Raw genomic sequence first — 12,947 nt, forward strand, 5'->3', positions numbered from 1 at the left:
GAAAATGAGCAGCTGATATTAAGGGCTGAGGTGGAGAGCAAATGCTTTGAGAATGATGAGGGCAGCGAATGTACATATGTGCTTGACACAATGGATGTATGTTTGGATTGTGATGAGAATTGTACGAGCCCCCAATAAAATAATTTTTTAAAAAAATGCTGTACATGAGTATATATGGTAAATTGCCAGCCTTTTCTCTCATGGTGTCTCATGGTATTACAAAGGAGTCCTGGTAGCATCCTGGTTAATGGTTGGGCTGCTAACCACAAGGTGAGCAGTTTAAACCACCAGCTGTTTCCCACAGGGGCAGTTCTACTCTGTCCTCCTAGGGGGCCTGTGAATCGGAGTCAACTCGGTGGCAGTGATGAGAGGTGAGCACAAACCACTGAGGAACCTTTCGGAAACCTTGACTGCAGAGTAGAAAGAGATCCACAGTGGTCACAGTGGCTGGGTAGGCTTCAATAATTAACTTTCCTTTGAGTCTCACTCAAGATTTGCATTAAAACAATAACAAACAAACACAAAATAACAAAGGAGGGCATCAAACTGGTTTGTTCTGGTTCAACCTTTGCCAGGAATTTACATTCCCCTACCAGATATACTACATCAGAATTTACATTTCAACAAGATCCCTAGATAATTCTTATAGCTTCCCCTGGTGATTCTCATGCCAATTTTGTTAAAAATGTAGACTCAAGTTCAGTGTCTCTGGTGGGGAAAGGCAAATTCTCAGCAGGGATTTACACTGGAATAAACCAGCTGCCTGAAACCCCCGTACAAGAAGCGAGAGCCCTTAGACCTGCTTCTTGCCCACGCATTAACCTTCCCCATCTTTCAAGCCTTGCCTGCAGGCCCTTGTTCAGGAGACCCTAGGGCAAAGCACACTACCTGAAGGTAACTGCCTATTTGATGGGCATCACTTCTTTTCTTGACTTACAGAGTAGGGAGAAGAGGGTGAGCTTGGAAGTCATACTCCTCTGGGTCCAAATCCTGCCTTTGCTCTTTGTTTGCTTGAAGCACTTTCACAAGGTGACTAATATCTTTGTCTCTGCTCCCTTTTCTATATAATGGTAACAAGTATTCCTATATGAAGGAGCCCGGGTGGTACCGTGGTGAAAGAGCTTGACTGCTAACCAAAACGTTGATGGTTTGAATCCACCAGCGTTTACATGGCAGAAAGAAGTGGCAGTTTGGTTTGGTAAAGATTTACAGCCTTGGAAACCCCATGGGGAAGTTCTGCTCTGCTCTTGGGTAGCTATGAGTCAGCATTGACTAGATGGTAGTGACTTTGGTTTTGGTTAGTCCTATAAGTGGAGTTGTTACAAAGAGCAGACAGCAGAATGGATAAAACTCTTCAAGGTGGCATATTCATCCATTCATTCAGTTAATTATTCAGTCATTCATCCATTCAGAATATGTCTTTGCAAAGTCTGCTAAGTGTTAGTCTCCAGGAATCCAAAGATAAATAAAACAAGATTTCTGCTTAGGATGTTCTTAATGTCTAGCGGGGGACACCCCCCAATTCCAAGAGCTGTAGCAAATGGGTGCACAGGGCATTTGGCCCCTTGGGCACAGGCATGGCCATGGGTGCTGGCCTTCAGAGACATTTCTGGAAAGCTGACGCGTGAAAGACCAAGGTGGCACATTGAGGTCGTGACAGAGCAGCAGCCGTCCCAGGCACAGCCGGAGTCTTCTTTGCACTGTCTAACAGGGTTGTCTCATGGGGAATGCTGATGTCTATTTTGCCTCATTTCTGGGGACTTGGAATTTGAGGCCTCCCCAAGGATCTTCTGAGGGCAGCTCTTCTCTGCGTTACAGAATGCTGTTGTCTGTAGAAGGAGAGAAAGCCAGAGCGTGTTGGCAGTGGACAGTCCTCCTTCACCCCTGGATTCTGGGGAGTTAGTCCTCGGGGACTGTCTCTGGGGAAGGAGGCAGTGGGAGCTCAGGGACACAGCCCCATGCAGGGAGGCGGAGAGACACAGGGGGCGGCTCCCTGAACAAGCCTGTGGGTACTGTTTATATTTAGCCAATAAAAATGAAATGTGCCTGTGGTGTGTGTGCAAATTGTTATTTATTGCTTTGTGAGAAAACTCCCACACAGGGTTCTCTGGCAAAGGCGGCTTCGTGAAGAATTTCTGGCAGAAACAAGGTATGCCTTTTACTTCCAGTGAGCTAAATGGAACACTGTGCCTCCAGTGTTTGTCCATGTGTCCCCAGAAAGAAGGAAAACAAAACCGGAGGCTGTGATTCTGCCCAAACATCGTCACTGAAAAACCAAACCAACCCCAAACCCCCTGCCTCTGAGTTGATTCCGACTCATAGCAACCCGACCTAGGGTTTCCAAGACTGTAAATCTTTGCAGAAGCACACTACCCCATCTTTCTTCTAAGGAGCAGCTGGTGGGTTTGAACTCTGACCTTGGGGTTCACAGGTTAACGCTCATCCCACTGGGTGACAGAGGTCCTTACGTTTTCATGAGTTAACAAATAAGTACCACACACCCACTAGGTGCTGAGTGCTGGGGATCTAATGGTAGCCAAGTCAGATAGGTGATCCATGTCTTTATGGAAAAAGTCAGATAGATGATAATCAGTTAACGTTTAGGCTATGGGGCAAAAATCAACTCCATTCCCATCTGGTTCTGATGATGGAGAATCATGAAACAAACCAAAAGCAAAATATCAGCGTTTTCAATGGCTGAGAAAGACACAATGTCCACCAAATTCAGAACTTGTTGGTATCAGGCAAATTCAGGAAAGAGTAGAAATTTTTCTGTCTCCTTAAATCTAGACCTGTGCAGAAAAATTCCAAGCTTATTCAGCCAGCCGCAGTCCTATGGCCAACTAGGGAGAGATTGAGGGCGAGAGCCTTGAAGACAAAGACATTGGGTAGCGTGCCAGCCAGGGTTTGGTCAGTGCAGGGGCCCAGTGATTGTGATGGAATAGGGAGAGAGAGTAGGAATTAGACTTCATGCAGTTGTTGGAAGAGCTGGAAAAATGAGGTCCCAAAGAGGAGGGATAGATACCAAGAAAAGTCATTGACAGCCTTCTTGAAGCACTGATGTGGGTGGACAAGGCTGAGTTTTCAGGACAATCAGGGAACCCAGGCAAGGCCAGTGCTGGAGAAGGACCAGGAAGAATTCCAGGGAAACCTAAGGAGAGATACTGTTGCTGCCTCTGGTGGTAGACTTGGATTTACTACTGGTCAACAGCGATGGTAGTTAGGGAGGAAACCTAGTTTGGGTAGAGTGTGGTCTGTGTGGAACCTGTTGGCACCTGTGGACCTCAGGTACTTAGTGCATCTAACCACGAAGACCAACCACAAGAAATGACTCCACTTCTGTTTTTTTTTCTTGTGTGTGAAGTCGTCTTGTCATCAATTCAAACTTGAAAGCATGTAGGGAATGAGATCCTGACATAGCTCCAGTTTAGAGTTTACACGGAAATTTGCAGATACATAGGGAAAAGGCATATGACCAAATCCCAGAGGGAAGCACCCCTGGGGCAGTGGGGTCTGAACATTGGGAACTTGGGGTTCATTTAAGGCATGATTCAGCTGTAGCTACCTTCTGTCATGAATGCATTCTCTCAAAATCCAGGTTCTTGGGATAGCGCTTGTGGTTGGCCTCGTCTGAGAAGAACCACTTGTTTTCACTCGTCATTTGTAGCCCCCCAGAACTACTGGAAAAAAGGAAAATCCTCCCAAAGGAGCCCAGAAACAAAGCCATGATAAACAATGAAGGAATGGAAGCTGTCAAGGCTGTCATTCTACTTGGATCAGTAATCAAAACCCAAACCCATCGGTTGCCATTGAGTTGATTCTGACTCTGAGTAGCCCTACAGGGTAGAGTGGACGTGTCCAACAGGGTTTCCACGGTTACACATCTTTCCAGAAGGAGACTGCCCTGCTGAGTGGCTGGTGGTCAAGCCACTGAACGTTTCGTTAGCAGTCAAGTACTCAACCACTGTACCACCAGGGCTCCTTCCTGTCGAAGTGCTAGCAAAGAAATTAAACCAAAAAAACCCGTATCGCATTGGGTAAATCTATGATAAAAGACCTCTTTTGAGATTTTCAAAAGCAAAAGATACCACTTTGTTGACCCACGCCTGATTTGCAAGTAAAATAGGAAAAAGGCTGACCCAAGAAAAATGAACACATTTGAATGTTGGTGTTGGCAAAGACTGCTGAATGTACCATGGGGTGCCACCGGATGAACCAATCAGTCCCAGGGAAGCACAGCCAGAATTCGAGGTTCCTTAGAGGGGAGGATGGAAAAACTTCATCTCACACACTTGGAACAGGAGAGTCCGATTGCTGGAGAAAGACATTATCATGGCAGAGCAGAGGGCTGGTGAGAATGAAGACGCTTCTTCAGGAGATCTGTTGACAGAGCAGCTGAAACAATAGGCTCACACATAGCAATGATTGTGAGGCTGGCACAAGTCTAGGCAACATTTTTTTTCTTGTTTTATACACACACACACACACACACACACATATATGAAATCTTTATTAATCAAAGCCTATTACCAGTATATAACAACAACAACAACAGCAGCACTTGGGAAGGGAGAGATGATTCTCTCAAAGAAGCTATGCTGGGCAGACAACAAGAACTAGAGCCATTCCATCTCTGTGGCTCTTGCCATCATTGTCGAGCAGTGGTTCTCTTCTCAATCTTCCTAATGCTGCGACCTTTTAATACAGTTCCTCATGTTGTGGTGACTGCCCCCCACCATAAAATTATTTTCGTTGTTATTCATGACTATAATTTTGCTAGTTATGAATCATAATGTAAATATCTGATGTGCAGGATATATTTTCATTGCTACAAATTGAACATAATTAAAGCATAGTGATTAATCACAAAGATAATATGTCATTATATATTGTGAAATATTTATTTCTAACTACAAATAAATGCAATTTTTGTCTTGAAGCATGGTGTAGTATGGGTAACAGTGTTAATATAACAACAATAAAGTACATTGCTACATTTTGTGACAGTATGCATAAAAAGCCAACATCACTGCGAAGGTTGAGATAGCTTCTTTCTCACCAGATCAGACATTCTCGGGGCAGTCTTTGCAAGAGAACAATGAAGATCATCTTCCACAAGTCTACTTCTGTATTTAGACTTGATAACCAACAAGCTGGAAAACCCTGTTTCACAAAGATATGTTGTTGGACATGGAAGAAGAAGGTGCAACACAGTCTCAGACAGAACAGGATATGACTGCAAACACTTGATCCAGAATTTTGTAACTGGCATTGTGGAGAAATCAGTTCTTGTTGCATCACTGTTAATAAGTTCAATGAACTCCTCTTGTGCTGTCTCAGGATCATCTTCAACTTTGACTGTGAATGGGCTTCTGGCAAGTGCAAATGGGGTGTCAGGTAGATTTGGAAAGTAATGATGAATTTTCATCTGCAAGCATGTGCAAGTGTTCTTTCACAGAAATTATCACTGTAATCCTTTTGTCTGGTTCAATGTCATGTTCCTCAAAGAAAGCAAATAAGGTCGGCAACATACAAATTTTATCTCCATTCAATTTTTCGCCAAAGCTGAAGTTTCATTTGGAATGATCAGATCTTTTCAGACAAATCGAGGCATGTTACATTTGATCCTTGCAGTGATGAATTTAACTTATTCAAGATGGCAAAGGTGTCAACCAAGTAAGCTATTTTCTGCACTTCACTTTTATCACTGAAAAGTGCTTCAAACTGTGATCTTGCTTTCTGATTAAAAAGCTTTTTGAGTTCATCACAAAGCTCAAAAACACGTTTTAAAACATTTTCTGACAACCATCTCACTTCTGTGTGAAATAGCAGAGCATTATTTGGTGCATCCAACTCATTGCACGGTTGCAAAAACAGTCGACTGTTTAAAGTGCTCGCCTTTACAAAATTGACAGAACTTATGACGCTTTCCTTTACTTCTTGTAACTCTTGTGGAAGCGTCTTTGTTGCTAATACATACATACATATGCTAATACAGTGAGTTCTGATGACTTTTGGTGACTCATTCAGTACCAAACATTGAAATCCAGATTGACATCCTAGCATAGCTGGAGCACCATCTGTGAAAATACCACAAACCTTTTCCCAAGAGATCTTATACTCTTTCAGAAATGAACCAACTGTGTCAAATGTATCACGTGCAGTAGTTGTCCTTTCAAGAGGTTTGCAAAAAAGAAACTCATCTTTGTAGTCGCCATCATTAATATACCTCACGTAAACCAGTAACTGTGAACAGTTTGCAACGTCTGTAGATTCATCGAGCTGGATGCTAAATATTGGAAGTGGAGCAGATTTAATTTCCTGGATTACCCGATCAAGAATATCGGCAGACATGCCATTCTTCTGCAGACAATATCATTAGATAGGAAAGTTGCACTCAATTTTGTAACAAATTCATCTCCGATCACAACTTGAACAATGTCTTTGTCCCCTGGCAATAGTAAATCCTCAGTGATGGTGTGAGGCTTCATAGCTCTGGTGAATCTGAGCGCCACCAAATATGAAGCTTCAATGGCTGCTACATTTTGTTTGTGGTACTTGCCACCAGGGTCAAGTCTGGCTTTCTTGAGTCCATCAGCTTTGCTTCTAAAATAGTTAGTATCCTTGCCGGCAAAGCTCGGATGCTTCCTGTCAAAATGATGTTTTAGTTTGTTCGACTTCATAGATTCGGCTGAAAGAACTTCACAACAAATACATTGCGGTTTCTCAATTCCTTCTGTAATTATTGAAGTAAAACCATACTGTAAAAATCGTCACTGTATTTTCTTTTCTGATTATAAGTGGTTACAAGAGTCCCAAGTTCAGCAGTTCAAAACCACCAACTGCTCTGCTAGAGAAAGATGGGCCTTTCTACTCCTGAAAAGAGTTACCGTCTTGGAAACTCACAGGGACAGCTCTACCCTGTCCAATAGGGTTACTGTGAGTTGACATCAACTCGATGGCAGTGAGTTTTTATATGCATGTACACACACACACACACACACACACACACACACACACACACACACTCCACACCTCTTTTGGCAAGTTAGGTATGCCGGGAAATAGACCCTGAGATGAAGATTCCCGTGCAGGGAGTTGACTGGGGAGTGTTCTTGGGAGCAACACCTGTAGAAAGTGGGGGGAGTAGGACTGGTGGAAGGTTGGGGAAGAGTTGGATTGTGATGTGGTTGCAAAAAGGACTGCCTCAACTCCATGGGGAATTCTGGGATCAGCATGACTTTCCAGAAATTGTCCAAATTGAGGCAAGGAGCCTCTGCATTAGCCAATCTTTGGGTCTGGATGTCCCTGTGGATGGCTACAATCTTTGAAGATGCAGCACAGTTCTGAGGGCGGGGCACAGTGTGAGCTGTCACCAGCAACACCCTTGGCAGCTCCCAGTGTGAGTGCCGTTGCCTTCACGTCAACTCATGGAAACCCTGTGTGTCAGCAGAGAACTGTGATCCATAGTGTTTCCAATTGCTGACTTTTCCAAAACAGATCACTAGGCCTTTCTTTCATGTATCTCCGAGTGGACTTGAACCACCAACCCTTTGCTTGGCAGCCTAGTGCGTTCATCATTTGCCCCATCTGGGGCTTCCCCAATACCCACCACACCTCCTCAAGATTTAACTCCGGTCTTTCCTCCCTCCTTCCCTCTTTCCTCCCGTGGGCTCCCTCCTTGCAGGCACAGAAGCTGTGTCTCCTTTGCAGTGTTCAGTCAGGCTGGGACACTGGGGTCTCCAATCAATTTGCTATCTTGTTTTTGGTCAGGAATTTCCTAGAAGCATAGTTTCCCCTTCCCATCTGTGTAGTCAATCTGAGAACACGATGGCTTCTTCAAAATAGAAGGACATTCTGTCTTGCCTCTGGTGGGTCAACAGTTTTGATTTTTTTTTTCTTTCAAAAGAAAACGTAGATCGTTTTGATTGTGAAGACACTTTCTGGAAGAACCACGGGTAGTAACAAACTTCCCATAAAGAAATGATCCCTGACCTCAGCTGTTTTGTTGACAGACCTCAGCTGGGCTTCTCACTGCAGTGGAAGTTGCTAATGAGCTGCAGAATTCCAGAATGAAATGTGGTAGTGTGTCCTTCCCTTGTCCTGCCCGCTCCCTACTTCATCCTTTCCTCCCTTCCTCCCTGTCCCCCAGCTGTCTGGGATCAAGTGAGTTTGTAGCCAAGAAAGGGCAGAACAAGGAGGAAAGAGATAGAACACCCAGTAAGTCCATTAACCCACTGCCATTGGGTTGATTCTGACTCATAGCAACCCTATTCTCCACTCACTGCCATTGAGTTGATTTCAAGTCATAGCAACTCTATAAAATAGCATAAATGCCCTTTTGGGTTTCCCAGGCTATAAATCTTTACAGAAGCAGAGAGCTTCATCTTTCTCCCATGGGCTGATTGGTGGGCTGGAGCCTCTGACCTGGCAATTAGCCCAATGCCTAATCCACAGTGCTATCGTAAGCAAGGTAGCCAAAACTATTTTGTTGTAAGCAATTTCCTAAGTCCCTTATTCCAGGACTGGTCAGAGTATGCTCCATGACCCAGCACCATCAGTGAATTCCCTAGAATAAGGTGGCCAGATTTGAATATTGGTAAAGCAGGACACCATTGATAAAACTCATATTCTGGCGAAATAACCACATGGCAGCCGAAAACTGTATACCCTAGCTTGTGGTGCATTCTTTCTAAAACTCAGAACTTTTAAAAAATGCCGCGGGATGTGGGAACAATTGTTCAAAATCAGGACTGTCCCACCAAAAGCGGGACGTCTGGTCACCTTACTAGAAATGAACATCTAAGCCCCACCCTCTTTGCAGATAGGGACCAGCAATCTGTTTCACAAACCTTCAGGGGAGTTTTTGAGAAGCACTGTAAACCGGTTTTTATCCCAACCACACTTCAGGATTCAGTTAGACAGAATGGTCAACTGATGATCATGCCGAGAATAGGGTTGCTATGAGTCAGAATCAACCCAATGGCAGTGGGTTCATGGACTTACTGGGTGTTCTCTCTCTTTCCTCCTTGTTCTGCCCTTTCTTGGCTACAAACTCACTTGATCCCAGACAGCTGGGGGACAGGGGGGAAGGGAGAAAAGGATGAAGTAGGGAGCGGGCAGGACAAAGGAAGGACACACTACCACATTTCACACAGAAAAACATAGCCCCCTATGCCGAAGTCCCCCACCACGCGCCCCACCAGTGCCCAAATCGTGTGTGTGTGTGTGTGTGTGTGTGTGTGTGTTTGTGTGATTCTGCCTTTGTTAAAATGCAAACTCTAGAATAGGCAAGGTTGTTTTCTTAATTATGCAGTGCTGCTGTAACAGAAATAGTACCTTGGGTGGCTTTCACCAAGAGAACTCGATATTCTTTCACAGTTCAGGCGGTTAGACATCTCAATTGGAGGTACCAGCTCCAGGGGAAGGGGAGGCTTTCTCTCTGGAGGAAGGTCCTTGCCTCTTCTGACCTTGGCTCCTGCGTGATCTTCATGTGGCTTCATCCGCCTCTGCTTCTCTCGCTTGCTTGTTTCATCTCTTTTATATCTCACAAGAAATTGAAAACACACCCTACACTAATTCTGGAGCCTTGGTGGCGTAGTGGTAACATATTCAGTTGCTAACTGCAAGGTCAGCAGTTCGAAACCACCAGCTCCTCTTCAGGAGAAAGATGGCACTTTCTTCTTCCGTAGGGTTTCCGTCTCAGACACTCACAGGGGGGCAGTTCTAACCTGTTCCACAGGATCACTCTGAGTCGGTATAGATGGATGGCAGTGAGTTTTTTTAGACTAATTCTGCTTCATTAACATAATAAAGACAGTCCATTCCCAAAATATATTGATAATCATGGGCGTAAACTAAAAAACAAACAAAGAAACTCACTGTTGTGCAGTTGAAGCTGACTCACAGTGACCCTAGAGGGCAGGGCAGAGCTAACCCTGTGGGCTTCTGAGACTATAAATCTTTTTTTTTTTCAATAGTGGAAACTGTATTTTAATTATCTTTTCATTTTTAACAATGATTACTTGAACTTAATAATAAAAAAGGCTCTATTAACTAATAACTAATGGTTACTGAAAAGCCAAACCTTCCCAGCCCACTTCATATTCTCCTTCAACCATTTCAAGGCAGAGCAATGTTCCAAACTGTTCTTTATTGGCGTTGACGGTCATGTGCTTAATGAACAGCTTTGGATCTGATATCCGAGCAGCCATAATTAATCTGTCCACTGAGACTATAAATCTTTAAGGGATTAGAAAGTCTCTTTCTCCTGGATGGCAGTGGGTGGTTTCAAACTACTGACCATGTGGTTAACACCCCCAATGAGTAACTCACGACACCACCAGGGCTCCTAATCACAGGCACAGAAGTTAGGACTTAGAACACAGTGTTAAGGGACACAATTAAATCCCTATCATGTATAAAGACCACATCCTCGTTAACTGGTTGCCAGAGGCAGGTCGGGGGAGGGGAGAAGGACAGCTTAATGCTTGCGACACTACGTTTCAGTTAATGGTGGTTGAAAAAACAGTTCATGGTGATGGTTGGCTAACATGATGATTGTAATGAACGTCACTGAGAGTAGAAATGTCCTGTTACCTGTTACCCACTGCTCTCTGACTCAACTGTGACTGCATAGGAACAGTGTCCCCAGAGGACAGAGAAGAGGTGCTTCTGTAAGGATTTCTGAGGCTGTACATCTTTATGGATGCAGACCGCCTATCTCTCACCGGAGGAGAAACACCTTTTGGTTAACAGTCCAATGCTTACTTAACCCACGGCACCACCTATATTCTTATGACAATTGGAAAAGGAAAAAATGCAACCATTCGAACTCTTTCCAGCATGCCATCTACCTCCACTCTAGGCTTCAGGCTTCTGAAAAGCGTGTTTAAAGATATGAAAGCAGGCCTGAGGAGGGTGGGAGTTATTTTAGGACTTAGGAGGCTCACATCCCAAGGTGCTGGTTGCAGGTGGCAATTGATCACAACCTGAGATCAATTCATTGCCATTGTCTTCCCGCTTGGCTCTGCCACCTACTTCTAATGCTTGCCTAGACCTTGAAGACACTTGAACCTATGACCCGACATTAAATGTGGCAGTCGATTGCTTAACAGTAGTATCATTAGCTGTGAATGCACATTGTGCTTTTACGTAAGGAGAAAGATACTAATGTGTCCTCAGGTCAGAAACATGCGGTCTTGTGTGCCTGATCATGCTGAAGGTTGGGAACTCCTTTTGAAAGCCTCTTGGTGCCGCTCTCCGGCGAGCTGCCCTCTCCGCACTCTGAGAGCTCTCCCGGACCACTCCTTGTTCAGGTGCAGTCACTGTTCCGTGGGCCTCAGTGAACGCCCCACGTAGCCTTGGCACTCAAGATTGGCCATCTCTGAGAATGTGATTAGTTCCCCCTACCTTGCACCAGCGGAATAGAAAACGGCTGCCTTCTGAGGGCGACGGGAGAAGTCTGTGTTTCAAGGGCTCCCCTCGGAGGCCTGCTGCCTTTGGCAAGCCGAGGGATGCACAGGGCATTGATGAGAGAGCGCGAGCAGCGCTAGCTGAGAAACCCGCAGCAGGGTCCTGTGCTCAACCTTGGAACCGCGACGAGGAATGAGGCCTCCCGGTTCTCTTCTTCCTCCCCACTCTCCATCTTCTTGGACATCTCTCTCGCTTTCCCTTTGATCAAAATGACCGTCATTAAGCAGCTGGGAAAGGTACTTCTACTATGTTGTTATGAAACCTCTCTAAAGATCTGTTCAAAAGCTGTGGAAATGGTGCCCTTTTTTTTTCTTTTCTTTCTGGGGCAAAAGATTCAAGTTCTTTGAGAAAACAGTTTCTGGGAAGAAACCAAATAGTTTCCATAGAGTTGTCTCCGGGTATTGAGACTCCATGTGTCTCCAAGCAGAACTGTGCGCCACTGGACTTGTAATGACAGATATTTTTGGAAACAGATCACCAGGCCTTTCTTCCAAGGCACGCCTCTGCATGCCTTCACACTCTTGAGTGCGTCAACGGCATCATTCAGGGACTGTTGATCATCAGGGGCTCTGATGGCATAATGGGTTACACCTGGACTGCTAACTGCAAGCTCAGCACTTTGAACTCAACAGGGACAGTTCTACTCCATCCCATAGGGGAGCTCAGAATCAACTTGACCGTGGCTGTGAGTTTGAAGTTCGCCTTCCTCACAGACACAGGACTCTGAATCAGGCTCCTTGTTCTAGGAAAGCCTTAGCTGGAGAACATGGGATCATATGACAACAGAGCAGACCCATGCCAATCACCTGGAACATTCGTTCCTCCTCTTTGAAATAAAAGTTAGAACCCTGCACCAAATCAGTCACCATTGAATTCGGCTGCTAACTGCAAAGCAGGCTATTTGAACCCACCATCAGCTCTATGGGAACAAAGATGAGAGAAGTCTATTTCTGTAAGGATTACAGTCTTGGAAATCCTATGGGGCCATTCTATGCTGTCCTGTGGGATCACTGTGGGTTGGGATCTACTCATTGGCAATGAGTTTGGCTTTTTGGTTTCTAACCCATCAGAAGCAGATTGCCAGACCTTCCGAGGTACAGACCTTGGAGGTTTGAACTTCCAAATTTTTAGTTAATAGTCACGTGTTTGTCCATTCACACTATCAAGGACTCTTTACATGAACGTGTAGCTGAACATATAGTAGTCGACACTGTTGCTGTTCTTTGATTCCTCTTTTAGTACATATCAACGGGCTTCCAACTGCCAGTATTTGTCCCCTGCCCCTTGATTAGCTCTCAGGCATGACCCACAGGAGGTGGTGTATAAACACTCCCAGCTTCAGCCCTCCTCAGGTGAGATATGTGTCTTGAGGCACGTGTTCTGCACTGGCTAAGAATGAAGCTTGAATTTATGTTGCGATTCAAAATGGATTTGGCTTCCACTGTAAAACACGCTGTTGTTAGGAGCCATCC

Source organism: Echinops telfairi, unplaced genomic scaffold (assembly GCF_000313985.2).
Source record: "Echinops telfairi isolate 266 unplaced genomic scaffold, ASM31398v2 ScPeMD7_5592;HRSCAF=6446, whole genome shotgun sequence".
NCBI classification, from domain to species: domain Eukaryota; kingdom Metazoa; phylum Chordata; class Mammalia; order Afrosoricida; family Tenrecidae; genus Echinops; species Echinops telfairi.